At 35.8% G+C, this 23,366-nt stretch overlaps 1 pseudogene; it reads left to right on the top strand.

Moving 5' to 3' along the window:
• The first annotated feature begins 1,505 nt into the window (after nucleotides 1-1,505).
• LOC131831522 (glycerol kinase-like) lies at nucleotides 1,506-2,811 on the top strand (annotated as a pseudogene).
• Nucleotides 2,812-23,366: the final 20,555 nt, after the last annotated feature.

Raw genomic sequence — 23,366 nt, 5'->3', positions numbered from 1 at the left:
AGAATAAAAACGAGTAAGTAGATGAAAATGCAGAATATATAATAAAGAAATGAAATCCAGTTTTGGATAAAATGCTTGCAAAATCTGTAATTGCATAGGTATTTTAGGTTGTTATTTTTTAAGATTTTTGATTTGTGATATAAACAATGGCAACTCACATATCAACTTGTATATATAGTACTAGTTCAAGAATATACTTGTTCAAGAAAACTGACTATTCTCATTTCCTCGAGCGTACACCATTCAGCAATATCACATGAATAGTTTGGAATCATCCATAGTTGACCATGGAACTTAGCAAATTTGCAAATTAAGGCTTTTTTATCTTGGGAATGTGGGTTAAATATTTGCCAGCATACTACTAGTTCTGTGGCTTGCTGATGTGAATGGGCATAATTACACTTGTTAATCAATAGAAAGAAAAAAAAAAGATCTCAAAAATTATGTCCCTGCATTTATTATACAATGGCATCTTATTTTTTTAAGAAAACTTGAAATAGTGATTAATATGTGCCATGCAATGTCCCAAGTATGAGTAGGTAATATATAGGTAGACATGTTAATGGTAGTATTGTTGTAATTAATTTTACTCATGGAACTTAAAATACCATAGCAGAAAAACACTATTATAAAGAGAGAGAGAGATCATATGATAGTTGTCTTTCTCTGCTTGACTTATTTCGCTAAGCATGATATGCTCTAGTTCCATCCATGTTGTCGCAAATGGCAAGATTTCATTTCTTTTGATGGCTGCATAGTATTCCATTGTGTATATATACACCACTTCTTCTTCATGGGGGCTTAAGTGGGTATGAGAAGAATAAATGAAACAAGATGGGATTGGGAGGGAGACAAACCATAAGTGACTCTTAATCTCACAAAACAAACTGAGGGTTGCTGGGGGGAGGGGGTTTGGGAGAAGGGGGTGGTATTATGGACATTGGGGAGGGTATGTGCTTTGGTGAGTGCTGTGAAGTGTGTAAACCTGGTGATTCACAGACCTGTACCCCTGGAGATAAAAATATATGTTTATAAAAAATAAAAAATTTTATTAAAAAAAAAAAGAAATTTAACACTATGTTAACCCCCCCCCCCAAAAAAAAAAGAGAGAGAGAGAGAGAGAGAGAAACAACATATTTTTCATCCTCTTAGAAACCTTGAAATTTTGGGGGTCCTGTAGTAGCACCCCGCCTTGTCTTTCAGTCTAGAGGCCTGCCCCTCCCCCTCCCACCACTGTTACCTGGGAAACAAGCCACAATAGACCGCTCACTTCAAGCTGGTTTCATGATAGCCACGGAGAAAAAAGCAGTTTGGGGCCATTGGTGGGGACTGTGGACCAGGGCATCAGCTCAACGCGCTTTTTGATGTTCAATTCAAAAACGGCAAAAACAATTCAAAAACATCACAGATGATGACTTAGTCATCATCAAATGGAAATAAAATAAGAGTTTCCAAGAGAAGGATGGGTGGAACAAGACCAGAAGGACACTGTGCAGTTTGTCTATATGTATACAGAGAAAGCATGTGGGAAACTTGGACAGCTCAATATTGATATTTCCAACCTAAAGGCTACTGGTGTCAGTAATCAGAGGTGAACTACTATAGTCTGAGACAAGTTAACTGGAGAGTGTCTCTAGGCTGCTACAGTGTGGCATGATCTAAGAACCTGGTCTACCATTGAGAATCTTAGTAAAAGAATTCCAAGATAGGCCTTCCACTTAGCACTTATTTTCTGTGCAGTGAAACTTTCTTGGCTCCTTGGCAATTGAGAAAAATCCAAAAGGCTATTGAAGAAGATAGTGCTCTTTTGGGACCAATGATTCATGGTTTATTTGGAGTTTGACAGGAGAGGCCAGTGGAGGTGTCCATTGCACAGATATAACAATGCAAGTAAGATAATGTTTTTTGACATTCATTCTCTGGAATGGGATAAAGAGCTCTGCAAATTTTTTTGAAATTCCAATGAAAACTCTTCCAAATGTCTGGAGTTCTTTTGAGATCTGTGACCTAATGACACCTGGGGCCTTGAAGGTGTACCAATATCTGGGTGTTTGGGGAACCAGTCTGCTGCATTGGTGGGGCCAATGTGCTTCCAGGATGGACAAAACAAAAGATGGAGTAGGCTGTTTCTTACTATGTAATACAGGCAGTATGTATTTTTTGAACATAGCCTTCTGACCACAGTGAGTTATAAGCTTGGCAGAGATAAACCAGTGTATTATGCATTGGCAGGCTCTGTACCTATAGCTGATGCTGTTATTTGCTGGCTAGGAGACAATCTTGGAATTATAAAGACCTCAGAGGAAATTGAAAAACTTGCTAAAGAAGTAGATAGTTCTTATGGCTGCTACTTTGTCCCCAGGTTTTCGGGGTTATATACACCTTAATGGGAACCTAGTGTGAGAGGGATCAACTGTGGGCTCACCCGGTTCACCAATAAATGCCATATTGCTTTTGTTGAATTAGAAGCTGTTTGTTTCCAAACCTGGAAGATTTTGGATACCTGAGACTATCAAATTCCACTCACTCATTTGGAGGTAGACAGAGGAATAACCACCAACAAAATCCTTATGTAGCTGCAATAAGATATTCTGTATATCCCAGTAGTGAAGCCCTTGATACCCAAAACAATTGCCCTGGGTTGCAGGGCCTGCAGAAGGAGTTGGAGTTGGAGTTGGAGTCTTGAATCTGAGGATCTGTCAGTGGTCACAGTGGAGTGGTTTGAACCCCAGACCAATGCTGAGGAACGTGAAATTTGTTATGTACATGGAAGAAAGCTGTGATGGAGTCAGTGGGTTGGGTTACAACTGAGTCTTTGGAAAGCAGTGACCCTGGTTATCTTCTGTAGTCTACGCTTTTTTTTTTTTTTTTTTTTTTTTTTTTTTTTTTGGTAGCGAATAGCATGGTGATATTCATCGGAGCAAGGTACATCTCAAGTACCACATAAATGATACGAACTCATGGATTCCAAAGATGAGAATTCTTTGCCTAATGAGAAAATCCAGCAATTGTCTGTTAATGTGATGACACTATTCAGAGACTCTGATTTTATTTATTAGCCAGTTGCTGCCCTCCAAGTAGGCCTGTGGCTTGAAATGAAAATGCAGCAGAGAGACTGCAATAGAAGCATTTGGTGTGTTTTTTAACATCAAGAGTTAAGATTGGGCCGGCCAGCCCCCTCCTTTACCATCCTGTTCTGCCCCACTCTCTCTGAGATGGAGGAAGAATTCAGGTCCTTCATTGGAATCTTTCATCAAACACACTCAAATGTGGATGTTCTAGGATTTGATTCTCTGCACTACACATACTTGACTAAGGGGTGAACACCAACCCCCTAAAAATGAGTGGCTACTAAATTCTTAAAATGGAAATTTGGTGCTCTCATAATTTAGATATTTTTCAGAAAGGTATTTGCCACAACTGAAATTCTTCAAACATTTTACACAGTCTCACTAATTCACTGAACTGCTGTCTGGGTTTGTAGGGAAGGACACTTTCCCTTTCTTTTTTCATCTCTCCTTTTTATATTTTTCACTTCCTGTGTAACATACATGCCTATATATTTTATATACCGAGGATAGCCCATTATAAAGTCAGAGCACATTATATTCAGTAGGTTGTAATGGGGATGGTCTTAAGTGGACTACTATGTGTATAAATATTTGGGGAAAAATCTTTGGGCAATAGTTATGCATATTTACAAAGATAAACTTTTTCTTAAAGAGCCAGCACTGAAAGTTTATGTTCTATGTCAATAAAATAAAAGATACTTTATTAAGACTTCAACTATATTTCTTATACCTTACCTTTTAATTTCATTGTTTTAGCTGGGTATATGTTTTCAAAAAAAGGAAAAAGCAAACAAAAACAAACCAAACAAACAACAACAACAACAACAAAACCAGCTGTGGAATACTACAGTAAATATTGTTTTCAAACAAGCACTAATCCATATAAAATTATCTTCATTTGGCATAATTTTAGACATATTTGGGATTCTTTTGAGGGGAGAACAAAAAAGGTTAAACACTTAAGTAGGAAGAAAACCTTAGGAATAAAGCCAAGAATATCTTTCTACCTAAATATGTTATTAATTGCTGGTAAACAAGTATAATTTCTATTTGGAATCACAGAGAATTATCTCCACTTACTGTCAGAGTACAAATGAAGAAAGGTTTGCAATTAGAAATGGCTTCTAGTGAAACCAAGAATTTCTCAAAATATTTAGTGTTACATGTTATAAAAAGCAACCTAATCTAGTATCCTAACATCAATTTTTTTTTTTTAAATCTTAAAGTTAATTTCCGCTTAGTACAAATAAGAAAATACTGCTTCCTTGGTTGTCTGGTGGCTCAGTTGGTTAAGCATCTGCCTTAGGCTCAGATCATGATCAAGCCCCGAATCAGGATCCTCTTCAGCACGGAGTCTGCTTCTCCCTCTGCCTCTCCCCACCCTCCTAGCTTGGGCTCTCTCACTTGCTTACTCTCTCTCAAATAATCTTAAGGAAAAAAAAAAAAAAAAAAAAAAGAAAAGAAAAGAAAAAACTGCCTTCTAATATTTTCTTCAACCAGTGTTGAAAGTAGGAAAAACTCATACTTTATAAAAGGTTTTGTTTTTTTGGAATTAATGGTAGTTTGCATGTGCAGTTCTGATTGTGCTGTTTCTAAATTATTGAATCAACTTCGGTTTTATCGAGGCAGTTGCGATTTGAATGACAAAAATGTTATAGAAACGTACTGAGAAATTATTACTTTGTGTTGGGGGTACTTGTAAACATAATTATGTTTCTACAAATGTAGGTTGAGTTAATTGTAAATAATTGTTGAATTACTTTAAATAATTTTAAGATTACCTCAGTTTTCTATATATTACAATATTTATAAATGTCTGAAACTGTGCACATTGGTATTTAATGATAAAATGACTTAAAATAAACTTCCTTGTTCTAAACCTGGTGATTCACAGACCTGGGGATAAAAATATATGTATATAAAAAATATATGTTTATAAAAAATAAAAAATTAAAAAAAAAATAAACTTCCTTGTTCTTAAAAACAAAAACAAACAAACAAACAAACAAAAAACCTTGAAATTATTGGAATGGGGTGGCTGGATTAAAATGTGAATTTCCTATGCCTGGAGAGAATCAGTGTTGCTTTGCCATGGCATTTTGCCAATCATGGAAAATTGCTGCTGTTATTTACAATTTTCTTTATTTTTTTTTCCAGTAGTAAAATATTGCTTTAGCTGACAGAATTTCCTTCCTCTCGTAATCAGGAAGAACAAGAATCTTACGTCAAAGATATGGTTTATAGAAAAAGATGACATAAAGGGTCAAAAAGCTGCCTCGATTTGAGTGCTAAGGTGTTCTGCAGATTAACTTGGTTAATATTCAAAATGTAGTGTCCCTGCTGAGTTTCACATGCTGAAAATAGTATGACATACAGACCCAAAAGCTATCTTTCGTATTATGGCCTTAGTCATTATACACTGATCAGGGAAAAAAAAAATGTCTTCGCAATTATTTTCAAATTTGATTTCTTTCCCCAAGGTATGGATCTCTTTCATTTAATATACGTTTGTGAATATGTCTTATCCACTAAATAGTGTGTTGGGAAAACCTCTTAATATAAAAATGTTTTAGCCTGTGTTTTGGTTCCAAAGACAATTCAGAGTTTAGAGTGGAAGAGTGTGGAATACAGAAATAGTTAAGGATTATTAGAGGAAATAATGGGAGCTCAGTTAATATGATGCAGTATACACAAAGATGAGCCTGGCACTGAACTACAGGTTATTAATTAGCCTCTACTGGCACTTGTCATAAAGGGTATAAGGAACTTACTCTAAAGATGAATGATAAGACTGGCTTCTAGTTTTGAGAATTCTAAATATTGCCATGTCTATTAAATTGAAGTTAATGTATCTAAAACATTTCCTCCCTTCCTGATAATACATATGCTATTGCACCTGTGTGGGGGTTGTCAACCATGATGTACTCTCTGAAACACATGAAAAAAGTTCATAATCACCAGTAAAGTCTCAGTCCCCTTGCCCTAGTACAATGAGAGTATGCGTAGATACTCTAGCCAAAAAAATGTGTATTCTACCCTGAGCCTGAATTTGTGAATCATTTTAGTCCTTCTAATGATGCTCCTTTCTCTATTTTTCTAGTTATCCAGATACCCCGATGAAAACTTAAAAATTATCTTGCATTGCCCTCTTGCCTTCAGTATTCTGGTAACAAAATTTGTTAGTTATGACTTCAAAATGAGTCCTGGATTCATATGAGTCACCATCTCCACTTCTCATCCCCTAGTAGATACCGATGTGATATGTCTTCACTGGGCTGCTAGAAGAGGCATCTGACTAGCTGTTCTCGTTTTGCTCTTGTCCCTCTCCCTCAAAAATTAATTTTCCACATGATTTCAGAACAATATTACCTTCTTTCTTTCTCTCTTTTTTTGTTTTGTTTTGTTTTGTTTCGTTTCGTTTTGTTTTGAGAGTGTGGAGAGGGGGAGAGGCCGAGGGAGAAGGAAACAGAATCTTAAGCCGTCTCCATGCTCAGTGTGGAGACCAACGTGAGACTTGATCTTACGACCCTGAGATCATGACCTGAGCCAAAATCAAGAGTCGGACACTTAACCAACTGAGCGTCCCAGGCACTTTCAGAGCAATATTTTTTAAACACATATTTAAAATATTTAATATTGAACCCAATATATTTAACATGAACAATAAGACCCTGCATGAGCTGTCCTCTACTCACCTGTCTCTCTTCATCTGTAAACATTTCTCCAGCTCTGAACTGCAGGTTATTAATTAGCATCTACTGGCACTTGTCAGTCCAGTCCAGTCACATTCCTTGGCTGCCATGCCAACCTTGTTCTTCCATTAGTTTCACTTCAGCCATCTCTGGATGGCTCTTTTCTACTCAAACTTCTGCTCCCTTGTGGCCTCCTCCACAAAATTTCCCTAATCACACAACTCTTATCCTTCTACCTGCTTGTTTTCCTCATAACACTTATTGCTTTCTGATTTTATTTTAAAATTACCATATTTGCCATTCAAAGCAGATACTTTTTTGGTTTTATATGCTGCTCTACCACTAGCACCTAAAAAAATGCTCAGTGTATATCAAGCTTCTATAATACGTTGAAGATTGAAAAAAACAAATAAGTAGTGTTTAAGAAAAAAGAAAAATAACCCATTGACTCCCTTGGAGAGCTGTAGTATATTTCAATGACAGGGAGACAGGTTGATTTTAAACATTAAGGCATGGGGCATCTGATTGACTCAGTTGGTTAACTGTCTGCCATGATCCCAGGGTCCTGGGATCGAGGCCTAGTCCTGCTCAGTGGGAAGTCTATTTCTCCCTCTGCCTCACCCCATAGCTCATGTTCTCTCTCTTTCTTTCTCTCAAATAAATTAAAAAAAAAAACAAAATAAAACAAAAATAAAACAAAACAAAACTTTAAATTTTAGGGCACAAAACTCCAGATATTTCTAATTTTTTCACAGTATATTCTATTATATTCTAAATGTGAATGGAAGAAAATGCTGAATCTAATGTTCTTCTTTCACATCATTAATGTTAGCTTTAATTTCTGTATGGGTGGTTACCCCTTAAAAAGAAAACCGATCTTGTAAACTAAAGACACCAGATTTAATAAATACAAATACAGGCACAAAGTAAAATTTGAATTCAGGTAAAAAATAGATAGATTTTTAGTATAAGTATGTAACAAATATTGAAAAGGACACACTTGCTTTGAATATCATTGCACTGACTATAGTTGCATGAATAATGAATAAAACATTATTCATTATCATAAACAATTTTTCATAAATAGATTATTCTGTATTTATGAAATTCCATAACTAAGAAATCTGTGGGTTAGCAAACATATGGTAGAAGCATAATCTTTACAATTAAGAGCCTCACATGCTAGTGAGGAATATTCAGAAAAGGGTAAAATAATCTAATATTCTATGCCTTTCAAATGTCTTAAATAACTTGCAAAGAAAATAATCTGGTTTTATTTTTAATGTAATTTTAAAGAATTAATACCATGAACATGTTGAAAAATCAGGGCACACTTCTTGGACTGAACTTGAAAATGAGTTTTGAAATGATGCACCTAATTTGATAAAGATGAGAATGGCATTTTTAGTCACAATATTAATATAGGAGTATTACATGTAGTATATTGTAGAACAGTTTTTTGTTTGATTTTATAAAAGACAGTTGATAAAGAAGTTGTGAAACACTAGGAAAGTAATTTTTTGGAAAAATTAGTTTGAACCAAATTGTGGAGCCTTTTAATCATAGACTTCGGGATGTGAGATTTAGCATCAGGACAATTAGCATCTATGAGAAGTTTTCTGAAAATGGAAAGTAAATGATGATATATGTTTTAAAAATTTCATTCTGGTAACAGTGTTGAGAGATGGGTTGTAGAGTAGGAAAATGTTAAACAAGCTTCTAATAATTGTGGCCTGAGAGAAATGGAGGTTGACAGTGGAAGGTTTATATTGTATGATGCAATAGAGTTGGAGGTTGATTCCACCTGAGAATTGAGAAAAAGGGTAAGGAAGACATATTTCCAAAGCTTTGTGCCTAGTGGATCAAAAGAATTATAGTGTCACTGACAGACTAAATGAAGAATCTAATTTTAGAGAAAAGATAGCCAGTAAGAATTTAGTTAATTTGAATTTGATGAGGATGCCTTTTAAGTAAATGGTGATATTTGAGCTCTAAACCAAAAATGTTGAGGTCTTCTTTGGTTCACATGCAACCAAAGCTGTGAAATGAAGAAGGTCCTTCAACACAGTATAGGGTCAAAAACCGAGTTTAATGCAATACCCAGGAAGAGAGAATAAAAAAGGAAATGAAGCCAGTAGAAATGTAGTATCTACTTAAATATGGAATAAAATGAATAAATGAATATATAACTAAGAAATAAGAACAATCACCCTTAAACTTTTAGAGTGTCCGCAGCCTCTTAAGGAAACTGATAAAAGCTATGAAACTCTTCCCAAATGAAATGTGCAAATATTTATTCATGGAAAAATGTACATAAATTTTATGAGTCTATCAATTTTCTCTTCAATGAAGGGTCATTGGATCACAGAGGAAGACTTCCTATTCCAGAAAGGGCTAAATGAAAGTGAGAGAGAAAGATCTCTATTAGCGTAACAGTGGGCCAAACAGGGCCAAGAGTAACAATGGGGAGGAAACATCATGCCCTTAAGAAATGAGTTGAAATAAAAAATAAAAAATTAAAAAAAAAAAAAGGAAAAAAAATTAAAAAAAAAAGAAATGAGTTGAAGCATGGTGGCTATAATTTAGAATCAGGAGAAACAACAGACTATAGAAAGATGAAGTCTTTCATACTGGTAGAATCCATGTGCTGACTTCAGAGGGGAATAAAAGTGGTGCTCTAGCACAGAGGAAATTAAGCCAAAACTAAATTTTAGTCCTCAAAGACCCTGCATATATGTGATTTTAAAATGTGATTTCATGTAGATGTATTTAGATATATATATATATAATATAAATGAGATTATTTCATTTCACTTATACAGATAAAGACAAGTTGTAACAGGTTTCTTTGGGGATCATACAAAGTAGATTCTAAGATGATTAGGTTACTTCTTGTAAATTACTGCTTCTACTTACTTCTTTGTGAATTGTACAATTTATCTGATTTATAGATTATTGTATCTTATAATATAAACTTTTTTTAAAATTTTATTTGACAGAGAGAGGAAAAAGTGAGAGAGGGGATACAAGTAAGGGGAGTGGGAGAGGGAGAAGCAGGCTTCCCACTGAGCAGGGATCCCAATGTGGGCCTCAATCCCAGAACCCTAGGACCATGACCTGAGGCAAAGGCAGACACTTAACAACTAAGCCCCCCAGATGCCCCTGTAATATAAACTTTTTAAAGGCAGGGATCCTATAAAGAATCTTTTAAAGTTATCTCTGTATTACCTAGAAAAGTCATGTACATCTAATAAAATGTAGTCAATAAATATTGAATAATTAACCTGATTGAATATGAAAAGTAAATTATCACTTTGGTTATTCATTAACTATAACCTAGATGTTATAATTTTACAAATGGAATGACTGGAAATATTTTCAGTAACAAATTCAAGTAAGTAGGATTTAAGAAGAAAAATCCATCATTAAAGCATACTTCTTTTTTTCAAGATTCTATTTATTTATCTGACAGAGAGATTGATCAGAAGTAGGCAGAGAGGCAGGGAGGCAGGCAGAGGGAAGCAGGTTCCCCCCTGAGCAGAGAGCCCGACATGGGGCTCAATCCCAAGACTCCGAGATCATGACTTGAGCCGAAGGCAGAGGCTTAACCCACTAAGCCACTGAGGAGCCCCAAGCATACTTTCAAGATGAAAATTAAAAGAGTATTTCTGTAAAGCTTCAAAAGATAGGAAATCCTTTTTGAAAACAAATGTTATAGTTAAACATGTTTAACATGCTAGTTTGTGTTTAAAACAAATTTCATAGCAAAACATGATTTCTATTAATTGTTAAAAGCAGAAAAATGTCATGTATTCTATATTGTCAAAATATAACATGCGAAGAATTTTTGGTTATTGATAAAATTACACCAAGTATTTTTAAATTGTGTGTGTGTATTACTGATCTAAGATGAAAATTTTTTTTCTGATAGTCTCCAGAATTCTCCAGAATTCCTGTGAATTTTGGATGTGGATGGGGAAAGTAATTATTTTCTTTACAGGGAATACTTTATGACTGAAAAGTATTCAATCTCTTAATTTAGGTAGTTAAGGCTACCTTTGAAGGGCCTCCGTCTCAGCTGAAAGCAATGTTTCAGCTAACATTCAATGGTTTTTACTTTGCTTATTCTTCACTACCTTCATTATTTGTCTAAGGTGATAAGAAGTAAATGACTAAAATAATGGGTTAACTCTCACTTTCCTGAAACCAGTCATTTGTGGCTTATGCAGGCTACCTAGTATATATATGGAATTGTCTGTCAAATACTTTGTGTCAAAGCCAGCATAAAACTTTTTTGATGTCAGTTGCTATGGTGACTGCCTTAAAAAAAAAAGAAAAGCGAAATGCAGATTAAATAACTTCAGAAAACATACATACATGGTTAGCACATAAACTACAGGTGCCCTGCAGCTATATAGTAATTTAAACACCACTTACTGAAACTTTTAAAAACTCCACTTCTGAAAGGCACATCTAATAATAAACCCATAGTTGTCCTCTCCCAGTCTCTTAAAGTCACTGTATTTCCCTCAGGAGAGAATCATCCTTGGCAGGTTCCAAAGGAAGTTACATTCAGAAAACAAGAAAGGCGGCATGGGAGGAGTTTTCATGTCCTTTTTAGCCTTTGAGAGCTCCCCAATTGCCACTGTCTCCCCGGGGCAGTATGAGAACATTGTCCCTTCCATTTCCAGATACCGCTTAGAATTATAGAAGCTTTTTTTTTTTTTTTTTCTTTTGAGAGGACTTGAGCTGAAATCAAGAGTTGCACACTTAACAAACTGAAGCACCCAGGTGTCCCATAAAAGCATTTCTATATTTCCCAGAATCAAAGACCTGGACTGATTGATATGTGAAAATTGTATGTTATTCTTGGAAGTACATATATACCACATTATTGCTTGAATTTACACAAACAGTTTTAATTGTTAATTAGTGGCAAACATTCCAGGATTAAGTATGGCAGAGTTCTTAGGAAATGGCAGTTAATAATTGTTCTGATACTGATAGAGCTAAACTTTCTGGAGCTTCAGGAACATCTTGATTGTACTGATATTTTTACATTAGAAATCTAAAATTAGCAACCACTTTCCTTGTGTCCATTTATTCCTAAGGTAGAATAAAGTAGAAAAAAAACTAATGTAGATATTAGTTGGGAGAATTGTATATTTTAACTTTTTCTGAGACTCTATAATGACTTCTGAATCCTTTTGCCTTTTGTATATTCCTGTCTGTGTTCACCAACTCTCACACAAAATTATACACATTATTCTCCTAGCCTAACTCACTAAAATGCTTTATTACTCAACTGAACACTGTTGCATTTCTTAATATGTAGACATTCTTCTTCAAGAAAATTACTCAGCTGATTTTTCGAGGGAGTTGTGCTGTCTCTGCCAAGCCTCACTCTATACACATTTTCTAAGGTGGAAATGAATATTTTAAAATCCTGAGACAACAGCTGCTAAGGTTTTGCAGTCTCACTCATAACGTTGTTGCTCCTACATGTGCATCTAAAATCTTGTATCTTCAACTTATCAAAAATGAATTGAACTAAAAAATATCCACTAGTTACTTCATTTTTAAATGTAGACAATAACAGCATTTATTATCTAATAATAGCACCTACTGTCTATATTTCATACCTCCCTGATTGTTCCACACTTTGCCTCAAGTCTACCTTATAAGATCATTGTAAAGATTAAATGTGGTTATATATGTGAGGGATATTCTGCAACTTGCAACTTATTTAAAATTACTAGCCACATGCTGGTATGTGATATAGATAAAATGCTAGAGAATTGGGGTGTATGTGGAAACGCCATTCCTAGAACATCCTTAAAAGAATGTGTTACCTATCTAAGCATACTGCTGCCATTACTAATGTCATTTCAGTGGTCAATGACCTATGATACTACCTAGTATAAAAAGATAAGTGACAGGGTGCCTGGGCGGTTCTGTCAGTTAAGCATCTATATATCAGGCTCAGGTCATAATACCAGGGTCCTACATCTTGCTCCTGGCTCCCCAGGGAGACTGCTTCTCCTTCTCCCTCTGCCCGCCGGTCACCTTCTTGTGCTCTTTCTCTCTCTTTCAAATAAATAAATACAAATATTTTTTAAAAAGTGACTATTTGCACTTTCGTATGCTAAAATATTGTTGCCTTTCTCTTAAGGCAAGAACCCACATGTTCCATGAATGGGTGTTTAAAGTATAAGCTATGAAATCTGGCTTGTTCTGTAGTAAGGATTATTTTATCACCTCGAGTATACTGCTATAGTTAACATGCTGATGAAGTTGCCTAATCTTTAAACAGATCTTCCTTAGCACAATGATTCTTTTATGTGAATTCAGATGTTCAGTCCTTTAAAAATGTTAACACATTGCAAGCACTTTGAGATCAAAGTGCTTGATGTAGCAAAGCGTACATATGTGTCCCAAATTTATTTTAATTATAAACACAGCTTTATGGAAAATGAGAGAATGATTTCCTTAATGGCCACTGTTAATATAGATTTGATATATATCAATATTTCTGATGTTCAATCAGCTGTGAAAATGGAGCAGTAACCCTTTGGTTTTTTTTCAAATACCTATGTCAGGATCTTTTTTGTGAGAGAGAAGTCATTTATGAAATGTTAGGGTTGTTCGTGTAACTTTACAAAAGAAAACAAAGGTATACTATTCACAGTTCCCTTTTTTCATTCATTCCTATTCGCAGGATGAGCCATCGAAGCAAAAAGTTGGCAGTTCAATGTTATTTTGCTTCTTATTTTTGTATGCCTTGTTAAAAATGAATGTCCTTAATTGACTTGTGATAGTAGCAAATCGATTCTAGATGTCAGGAATATCTGGGAACAGATGGCTATGTGGATCCCATTCCTCGTAGGACCCACTCAGAGTTACAGCTGTCCAGGGTTACATGTGGTGTTTGCAGCCCTATTTTTTTGTTAGCTGGCTATTTTGATGATGAATGTGTGCAGATAAACCTTCTCCTTTGAGAATTCAGTCCCTTTTGCATGTCTTCTATTCTGAATGCACAGTGCTCTATCTATTCACAGAATACTAATAGGTTTTATTTAAAAGGTGACCCCATGAAAGAATTCAAAATGTCTCAGTTGATGATTGCTCTCTTTTTGTCTATCTGACTTAGATGATGTGTAGAGTTGGATATGGTAAAATAGCATATAGTGAATAAAAACAGTCTCATATACTCCAACTTGATTTTATTCTTTTGGTTTTCAAAATAATGTATGAAACCTCTAGTGGCCCATGAAGAATGGGAGAACAATTTTACACAAACAATAAAAATATAGTGAATAACAGTTCTGGTGGCAATTATTTTGAGAAAGTGAATTGCATTCATTTAGGAATGCAATTATATAAAATACTGAGACTTTTTTCTCTTTGATAAATATGAGATCTATGAAATAAAAAAGATGAAATTTAAATATATTATTAATGAACATACAATACTAATGATAAAAAACAAAATTGGCCAAATTACATGTAATTATTAAAATTATATAGTTTTCTATATCAGATATGCCTGAATAATCCTGTTGTATGACAATAAATTATATGTATACAAAACTTCTATTGTAAGTATACAACCTAAATATATACGAAGCAGAAACATAGTCAGAGAAAATGCCCAAGGTCTTTTTCTCACAACTTTGGAGTCTTTTCACTTAAACTTCATACACAGATATCTCTGATTAAACTTTTGAAAAACTCCTAATTTGTATATTTGAGCTGTACTGAATTTTTACTCAGTTGCATAATCAACATATTTATCCTATTGAACCCTCACAAAATCAATCTCATTCTATTCCCTTATCTTGTTTAAAATCATCTTAATTCTATTCCCTTATCTAGTTTATTCAAGGATTCTAAGAAACTTGTCAGTGAAAGAAAATACATCTTTATTTTTATAAAGAAATTATCATTTCTGTTAGATGGATTCTTCCTTAAAACAATATATTAGCTTTCATTTTTTACTTTTGAAGCTACAATCTTTTGAAGTGACAATTTACATAATTAACATTCATAGGGCTTTTAGAATTTCATCTCCCACAAAGTGGGATTTTTTTTTTCTTTCTCATTCCTAATTACTAACTTAGGCACTTGTGAAGTGAAAACAGCTCAGGCCATGATTTTCAGGGACACAGAACAATGAACCTCATTAGTAGGTAAATTAATGATGCCTAATAAGTAAACTTAGAACTCCTACCACAATGGATACCTAATTGACAACCATTACCTTTTAATACTGAAAAAGGTTTTGTTTTGTGGGGTGTTTTTTGTTGTTGTTTGTTTGTTGGTTTTAATATGAATGCTTTGGGATGTCCGCGTGGCTCAGTGGGTTAAAGCCTCTGCCTTTGGCTCAGGTCATGATCCCAGGGTCCTGCATCGGGCTATCTGCTCAGTAAGGAGCCTGCTTCCCTCTCTCTTTCTCTTTGCCTGCCTCTCTGCCTACTTGTGATCTCAATCTGTCAAATAAATAAATAAAATCTTTAAAAATAAAATAAAGTAAAATATGAATATTTGAATTTGAATATTCATGGTAAAAATTTTGGAGGTGGAATATCAATTATGGTCTCCCTACAAAATATTCAATTGTATATATCTACAGGCAAACATAATATTTAGTATTTAACATCTCCTGTCTAGAAACATTCTGTACCTATAATTTGAGAAGAAGTGTGGGTTGGATTAAATTCATGAATTGAACATGGACATACTTGCTCCCCTCAGTGGATGGAACTCAAATTGTGGGACTATAGATTTGGAACACAAGCCTTTGGAGATATTAATTATGCAACCAAATTGTGGTTGCTGATTGAACTGTCAGGGAAACTCATACAGATGCCCACAGAAAGCACCGGTTCACTGATGTGACCAACTGGCACAAAGATCTTGATAGAGATCACACTACCTGAACTATCAGATCACCACATGGATTCACCACGTTGGTCATGGCAATATGCCCACAATCATAGACTAGGCACTAAACAAACAAAAAACCCCTGTTTCTGATGTAGAGGGTATGATTGCCTGCCAAATCTGTGATCCCACCAGAAGCTGCAAGGTAAGAGAAGCAACGTCACAGGGAATGTGGCATTCTGCCCGTTTCTATCAGATTGACCACATCTGGCTATTGACAAGCATTGGTGCTATCTCGGGCATTTCTGGTGCTGATTTTTTCCTCTTTTCCTTTTTTTTTTTTTTTTTAATTGTTGTTGTTGCTATTTTCTTCTTGTTGTTGTTTTTGGATCAGTTAATTTCAGCCATAGAGCCACTGCAATTATTAACATGTATCATGTGTCAGCTTTCTAGATCCATTGCAGTTTGTCAGTCTGACTTTTATGGCAGATGTGACTCAATCAGCTGATAGTCTAACTCTACTTCCCATACCTTCTCTTGGTCCACACACCTTAATAAAGAAGTTTGGTCATTAAAATCCAATTGTTCCCAGAGAGGAATCATCTCCTCTCAGCAACTTCTTAAGTACTGAGATGGACAAATTGGGGTGGCAGGGATTCTTCACAGACTCCTTTTGAATATTCAAGATGCTAACCTGACCTTTCCTGGTTTTCAGAATTCTTTCTAAATCCCAGATATGCTGGGAAGGTATATTCTCTGGATGTTAGCCAGACTAAAAGAAGTTTAAGGATTCAAACTTAATTCTGGTCTGTGCACTTGAGTTCTAATGGCATCAACATAATTTTAGATCATAAGGTTAAAGTCCACTGCCTTGAATACATTTCCTACTCATTGAGCAATAGAGGATTGCTCACCCAGTGGGCCATTCAGTAACAACAATAACAATAACAAAAGTAGCGATGCCTGGGTGGCTCAGTTATTAAGCGGCCAGCTCTTCGTTTCCTATCAGGTCTTAGTCTCAGGGTTGTGGGATCCCTCCTTGCATCAGGCTCCACAATGAGCAGGGAGTCTGGTTTAGATTCTCTGTTTGCCCCTCCCCCTGCTTCCACACACTCTTTCTTTCTCTCAGATAAATAAATAAATAAATAGATAGATAATTAAAACAAATAACAGAAGTGGATGAGGTGGTGATATCTTCATGCTTATTAAGACTGGAATATTCACAGAAGAGGGTGATTCTGAAATCAAGAAGGAATTTATCCTTTCTGTTTACCTGTTAAAAATTCAGATGTGCAATTTTAACAGAAAATAACTAAGGATAGCTGCTAATAGGTTTTGTCCTATTTTACACTCCTTTCATATCCATCCAAGTTCAATTGTCAAAGCATATATTTGAATTTATTTAACTAACCAATTCATCATGATTTTTCTAAGTTTTATCAACTCTATGTCTCATAAGGATATAAACTAATTCATAGAGATAGAATTATGAGCTCTGATTTCTTAGAGCAATCCTAAATTTTCTAGTAAACCTTTGTTTTTTCTTATGAGGGTTTGAAAAGTTCTTGGTTAGCTTTTGTAAATTAGATCTTCACCAAGTTTCTAAACTCTAGAACTAATGAGACTAGTTATTTTCTCTACCCAAGACAGACACTAGGAGAGGACATCACTTAATGAGAGGGTAGTGTTTAGAAAGGGTGGCCAAGGAAAAGGTGAAACAGCAGAGCAAGAGCAAAGAGGAAATCAAAGTACAAGCAACCAGAAAGAAGGTCACATTACATTGGCTGGTGAGAAGGAGAGGAGATTAATTTAGTGTTTTACTAGCCTTTTCTAAGAAAGTCTTAATGGAAATAATATTAGAGTTTTCATGTATTTTTGAGGCCTCTTCATATGAATCAAAAAAGCTGACCATTGACTACTCCGAATCCTTTCATTCTAAGCTACCACACCAAGGGTTATTGTATGCCAAGTTTATTCAGGCACCAAGTTCCCCAGAATGGCTACTGAAATTCTAAATTGTTCTTGGTTAAGTTCTGCAGAGCTTCATGTATTTAGTGTGGTTGGTATCATAAGGTTTCTACATGGAAGAAGATAGGCAACATCTGGAGTCACATTGAATAAAAGATATTGCTCATATTCAAATGACAAGAATGAACAATAGACAAGTAATTGCATATAGAGAGTTTTGTCACATGCTCCTGCCTTATCCATTAGAATCCTGAGTAGTAAAACAAATCAAGCCAAAGATTATGCTGAGGACACTTAAGACAGAAAAACAAAAGCTTCTGTGGTGCTTCACTGCATTAGTTTGTCAGGAGTAGAATTTATTCTGGTTTCCAGTCACTGGGACTCTGAGAAAGGTTTCATCAGTGGTTACTTGGCATGGTCACTCTTGAAATGACCTGGACTGAACAGCAGGGCTTCACTCCTTATTGAAAGGGCAACACCAAACACTATGGAAGGAAATCAAGTAGAGCTTTGCTAAGCATAAAACTTTATTTGGAAATCTTGGTCAGGAGAAGACTCTGGAAGAATGTTTTGTTTGGGGGAAAAAATGGTTTTATCAAGAAAAATGAGTTGAAAATGCAACTATTCTGGAATAAAGGATTAAAATATGTATTCTGAAGAGGAAGAAACTTCTTAAGATTTAGTAGTAGCCACCAGTTGGGAAATTTGGGTTTATTACTGTGGGTAGGGGGGAATATTCTGGGGAGAAATTTTTAGGGTCTCTTAAATATATACATATTTATAGTAAAGGCATTAATAAAGTTTTAAGAATTAAAGCCTTAACAAACTGGTTAGTTTAGGGTGCCTGGCTGGCTCAGTGGGTCAAGCCACTGCCTTATGCTCAAGTCATAATCTCAGGGTCCTGGGATCGAGTCCTGCATCGGGATCTCTGCTCGGCAGGGAGCCTGCTTCCTCCTCTCTCTCTCTGCCTGCCTCTCTGCCTATTTGTGATCTCTCTCTGTCAAGTAAATAAATAAAATAAATAAAATCTTAAAAAAAAAAAGAAACTGGTTTAGTTTAAATAAAAATATTCCTAATGTCCGAGGATGATTCAAAATAAATCATTATTTTAAAGCATTAAATCATTCTAACAATAAAATCTTTATAGAAAATATTTGACTTGCATTTTTTTCTTGATATTAATTTATGTTTTCTTTTTTTAAAAATTTTTTCAATTTATTTATTTTCAGAAAAACAGTATTCATTATTTTTTCACCACACCCAGTGCTCCATGCAATCCGTGCCCTCTATAATACCCACCACCTGGTACCCCAACCTCCCACACCCCGCCACTTCACACCCCTCAGATTGTTTTTCAGAGTCCATAAGTCTCTTGTGATTCACCTCCCCTTCCAATTTTCCCCAATTCCCTTCTCCTAACACCCCTTGTCCTCCATGATATTTGTTATGCTCCACAAATAAGTGAAACCATATGATAATTGACTTTCTTTGCTTGACTTATTTCACTCAGCATAATCTCTTCCAGTCCCATCCATGTTGCTACAAAAGTTAGGTATTAATCCTTTCTGATGGAGGCATAATACTCCATAGTGTATATGGACCACATCTTCCTTATCCATTCGTCCGTTGAAGGGCATTTTGGTTTTCCATAGTTTGGTGACCGTGGCCATTGCTGCTATAAACATTGGGGTACAGATGGCCCTTCTTTTCACAACATCTGTATCCTTAGGGTAAATACCCAGGAGTGCAATTGCAGGGTCATAGGGAAGTTCTATTTTTAATTTCTTGAGGAATCTCCACACTGTTCTCCAAAGAGACTGCACCAACTTGCATTCCCACCAACAGTGGAGGAGGGTTCCCCTTTCTCCACATCCTCTCCAACACATATTGTTTCCTGTTTTGTTAATTTTGGCCATTCTAACTGGTGTAAAGTGACATAATGTGGTTTTAATTTGAATCTCCCTGAGGGCTAATGATGATGAACATTTTTTCGTGTGTCTGATAGCCATTTGTATGTCTTGATTGGAGAAGTGTCTGTTCATATCTTCTGCCCATTTTTTGATATGTTTGCCTGTTTTGTGTGTGTTGAGTTTGAGGAGTTCATTATAGATCCTGGATATCAACCTTTTGTCTGTGCTGTCATTTGCAAATATCTTCTCCCATTCCATGGGTTGCCTCTTTGTTTTTTTGACTGTTTCCTTTGCTGTGCAGAAGCTTTTGATTTTGATGAAGTCCCAAAAGTTTATTTTTGCTTTTGTTTCCTTTGCCTTTAGAGATATATCTTGAAAGAAGTTGCTGTGGCCAATATCGAAGAGATTACTGCCTATCTTCTCCTCTAGGATTCTGATGGATTCCTGTCTCACGTTGCAGTCTTTTATCCATTTTGAGTTTATCTTTGTGTACAGTGTAAGAGAATGTTCAAGTTTCATTCTTCTACATATAGCTGCCCAGTTTCCCCAGCACCATTTATTGAAGAGACTGTCTTTTTTTCCTGTATATTTTTTCCTGTTTTGTCGAATATTAATTGACCATAGAGTTGAGGGTCCATATCGGGGCTCTCTACTCTGTTCCACTGGTATATGTGTCTGTTTTTATGCCAGTACCATGCTGTCTTGGGGATTACAGCTTTGTAGTAAAGCTTGAAATCAGGTAACGTGATGCCCCCAGATTTATTTTTGTTTTTCAACATTTCCTTAGTGACTTGGGGTCTCTTCTGATTCCATACAAATTCTTGGATTTTTTGCTCCAGCTCTTCGAAGAATACCAGTGGGATTTTGATGGGAATGGCATTAAAAGTATAGATTGCTCTAGGCAGTATAGACATTTTAACAATGTTTATTCTTACGATCCAAGAGCATGGAATGGTCTTCCATCTATTTGTGTCTTCTTCAATTTCTTTCATGAGTGTTCTGTAGTTCCTCAAGTACAGATCCTTTACCGCTTTGGCTAGATTTATTCCCAGGTATCTTATGGTTCTTGGTGCTATAGTAAATGGAATCGATTCTCTAATTTCCCTTTCTGTATTTTCATTGTTAGTGTTTAAGAAAGCCACTGATTTCTGCACATTCACTTTATATCCTGCCATGTTGCTGAATTGCTGTATGAGTTCTAGTATTTTGGGGGTGGAGTCTTTTGGGTTTTCCATATAAAGAATCATGTCATCTGCAAAGAAAGAGAGTTTGACTTCTTCATTACCAATTTGGATACCTTTTATTTCTCTTTGTTTTCTGATTGCTGTTGCTAGGACTTCTAATACTATGTTGAACAAGAGTGGTGAAATTGGGCATCCTTGTCTTGTTCCTGATCTCAACGGGAAGGCTGCAAGCTTTTTCCCATTGAGGATGATATTTGCTGTGGGTCTTTAATAGATAGATTTTATGAGGTTCAGGAATGTTCCCTCTATCCCCTCTATCCCTATACTTTGAAGCGTTTTGATCAGGAACGGATGCTGGATTTTGTCAAATGCTTTTTCTGCATCAATTGAGAGGACCATGTGGTTCTTCTCTCTTCTCATATTAATTTGTTGTATCACATTGATTTGAGAATGTTGAACCATCCTTGTAGCCCAGGGATGAATCCCACCTGATCATGTTCGATAATCTTTTTAATGTGCTGTTGTATCCTGTTGGCTAGGATCTTGTTGATAATCTTAGCATCCATATTCATCAGTGATATTGGTCTAAAATTCTCCTTTTTGGTAGGGTTTTTGCCTGGTTTGGGGATAAGGGTAATGCTGGCTTCATAGAAAGAGTCTGGAAGTTTTCCTTCTGCTTCAATTTTTTGAAACAGCTTCAGGAGAATAGGTGTTATTTCTTCTTTGAAGGTTTGGTAGAATTCCCCAGGGAATCTGTCAGGTCCTGGGCTCTTGTTTTTTGGGAGGTTTTTGATTACTGCTTCAATCTCCTTATTAGATATTGGTCTGTTCATGTTGTTGATTTCTTCCTGGTTCAATTTTGGTAGTTTATAGTTTTTCAGGAATGCATCCATTTCATCTAGGTTGCTAAGCTTATTGGTATATAACTGTTGATAATAACTTCTGATGATTGTTTCTACTTCCTTGGTGTTAGTCGTGATCTCTCCCTTTTCATTCATAATTTTATAAATTTGGGCTTTCTCTCTTTTCTTTTGGGTTAGAGGGCCAATGGTTTATTGATCCTATTGATCTTTCAAAAAACCAGCTTCTAGTTTCATTGATACGTTCTACTATATCTCTGGTTTCTACCTCATTGATCTCAGCTCTAATCTTGATGATTTCCCTTCTTATGTGTGGAGTTGGTTTGATTTGTTGTTGATTTTCCAGTTCTTTAAGGTGTAGAGAGAGCTGGTGTGTTCTGGATTTTTCAATTTTTTTGGATGGCTATGTATTTTCCCCTTAGGACTGCCTTTGCTGTATCCCATAGGTTTAGGACCGAAGTGTCTTCATTCTCATCGGTTTCCATGAATTGTTTCAGTTTTTCTTTGATCTCCTGGTTGATTCAAGCATTCTTAAGCAAGGTGGTCTTTAGCTTCCAGGTGTTTGAGTTCCTTCTGAACTTTTCCTTGTGATTGAGCTCCATTTTCAAAGCATTGTGATCTGAGAATATGCAGGGAATAATCTGTCTTTTGGTATCAGTTGAGTCCTGATTTGTGACACAGTATGTGGTCTATTCTGGAGAAGGTTCCGTGTGCACTTGAGAAGAATGTTGTTTTATGGTGGAATGTTCTGTATATATCTATAAGGTCCATCTGGTCCAATGTGTCATTCAATGCTCTTGTTTCTTTATTGATTTTCTGCTTCGATGATCTGTCTAATTCTGAGAGAGGCATGTTAAGATCTCTTACAATTAGTGTATTCATATCAATATGACTCTTTATCTTGATTAACAGTTTTCTTAAGTAATTGGCTGCTTCCATATTGGGAGCATAGATATTTACAATTGTTAGATCATCTTGGTGGATAGTCCCTTTAAGGTTTATGTAGTGTCCTTCTGTATCTCTGACTATAGTCTTTAGTTTGAAGTCTAATTTATCTGATATGAGAATCGCTACCCCAGCCTTCTTTTGAGGCACATTGGCATGAAAGATGCTTCTCCATCCCTTTACTTTCAGTCTGCATATATCTTTAGGTTCAAAATGGGTCTCTTGTAGACAACATATGGATGGGTCCTGTCGTTTTATCCAATCTGCAACCCTGTGCTGTTTTATGGGTGCATTTAGGCCATTCACATTGAGAGTGATTATTGATAGATATTTTTTATTGACATCATGTTACCTTTGAAGTCTTTCTTTCTGTAGACTGTCTCTATATTTCTGTTCAATGATATTCTTGAGATTTCTCCTCTTTTATAGAACCCCCTTAATATTTCCTGCAGTGTCGGCTTGGTGTTTGCATAGTCTTTTAAGCCTTGCTGGTCTTGAAAACTCTTTATCTCTCCATCCATTTTGAATGTCAGTCTTGCTGGATAAAGTATTCTTGGCCGCATGTTATTCTCATTTAGTGCCCTGAATATATCTTGCCAGCCTCTTCTGGCTTGCCAGGTCTCTGTGGACAGGTCTGACGTTATTCTGATGGGCTTCCCTCTGTAAATAAGGAGCCTCTTTGCCCTGGCAGCTTTCAAGAGATTATACCTACAATTATAATTCCTCAATTTGACTACCAGGTGTCGTGATGTTTTTTTGGAATGTATAATCTTGGGTGGAGACCGTTCAGCCTCTAGTACATGAATGCTGGTTCCATTCGCGAGGTTGGGAAAATTTTCATGAAGGACTTGTT

This window comes from Mustela lutreola, chromosome 1, assembly GCF_030435805.1.
Source record: "Mustela lutreola isolate mMusLut2 chromosome 1, mMusLut2.pri, whole genome shotgun sequence".
NCBI classification, from domain to species: domain Eukaryota; kingdom Metazoa; phylum Chordata; class Mammalia; order Carnivora; family Mustelidae; genus Mustela; species Mustela lutreola.
The sequence above is the reverse complement of the archived record's forward strand: the minus strand, read 5'-3'. Positions and strand labels throughout refer to the sequence as shown.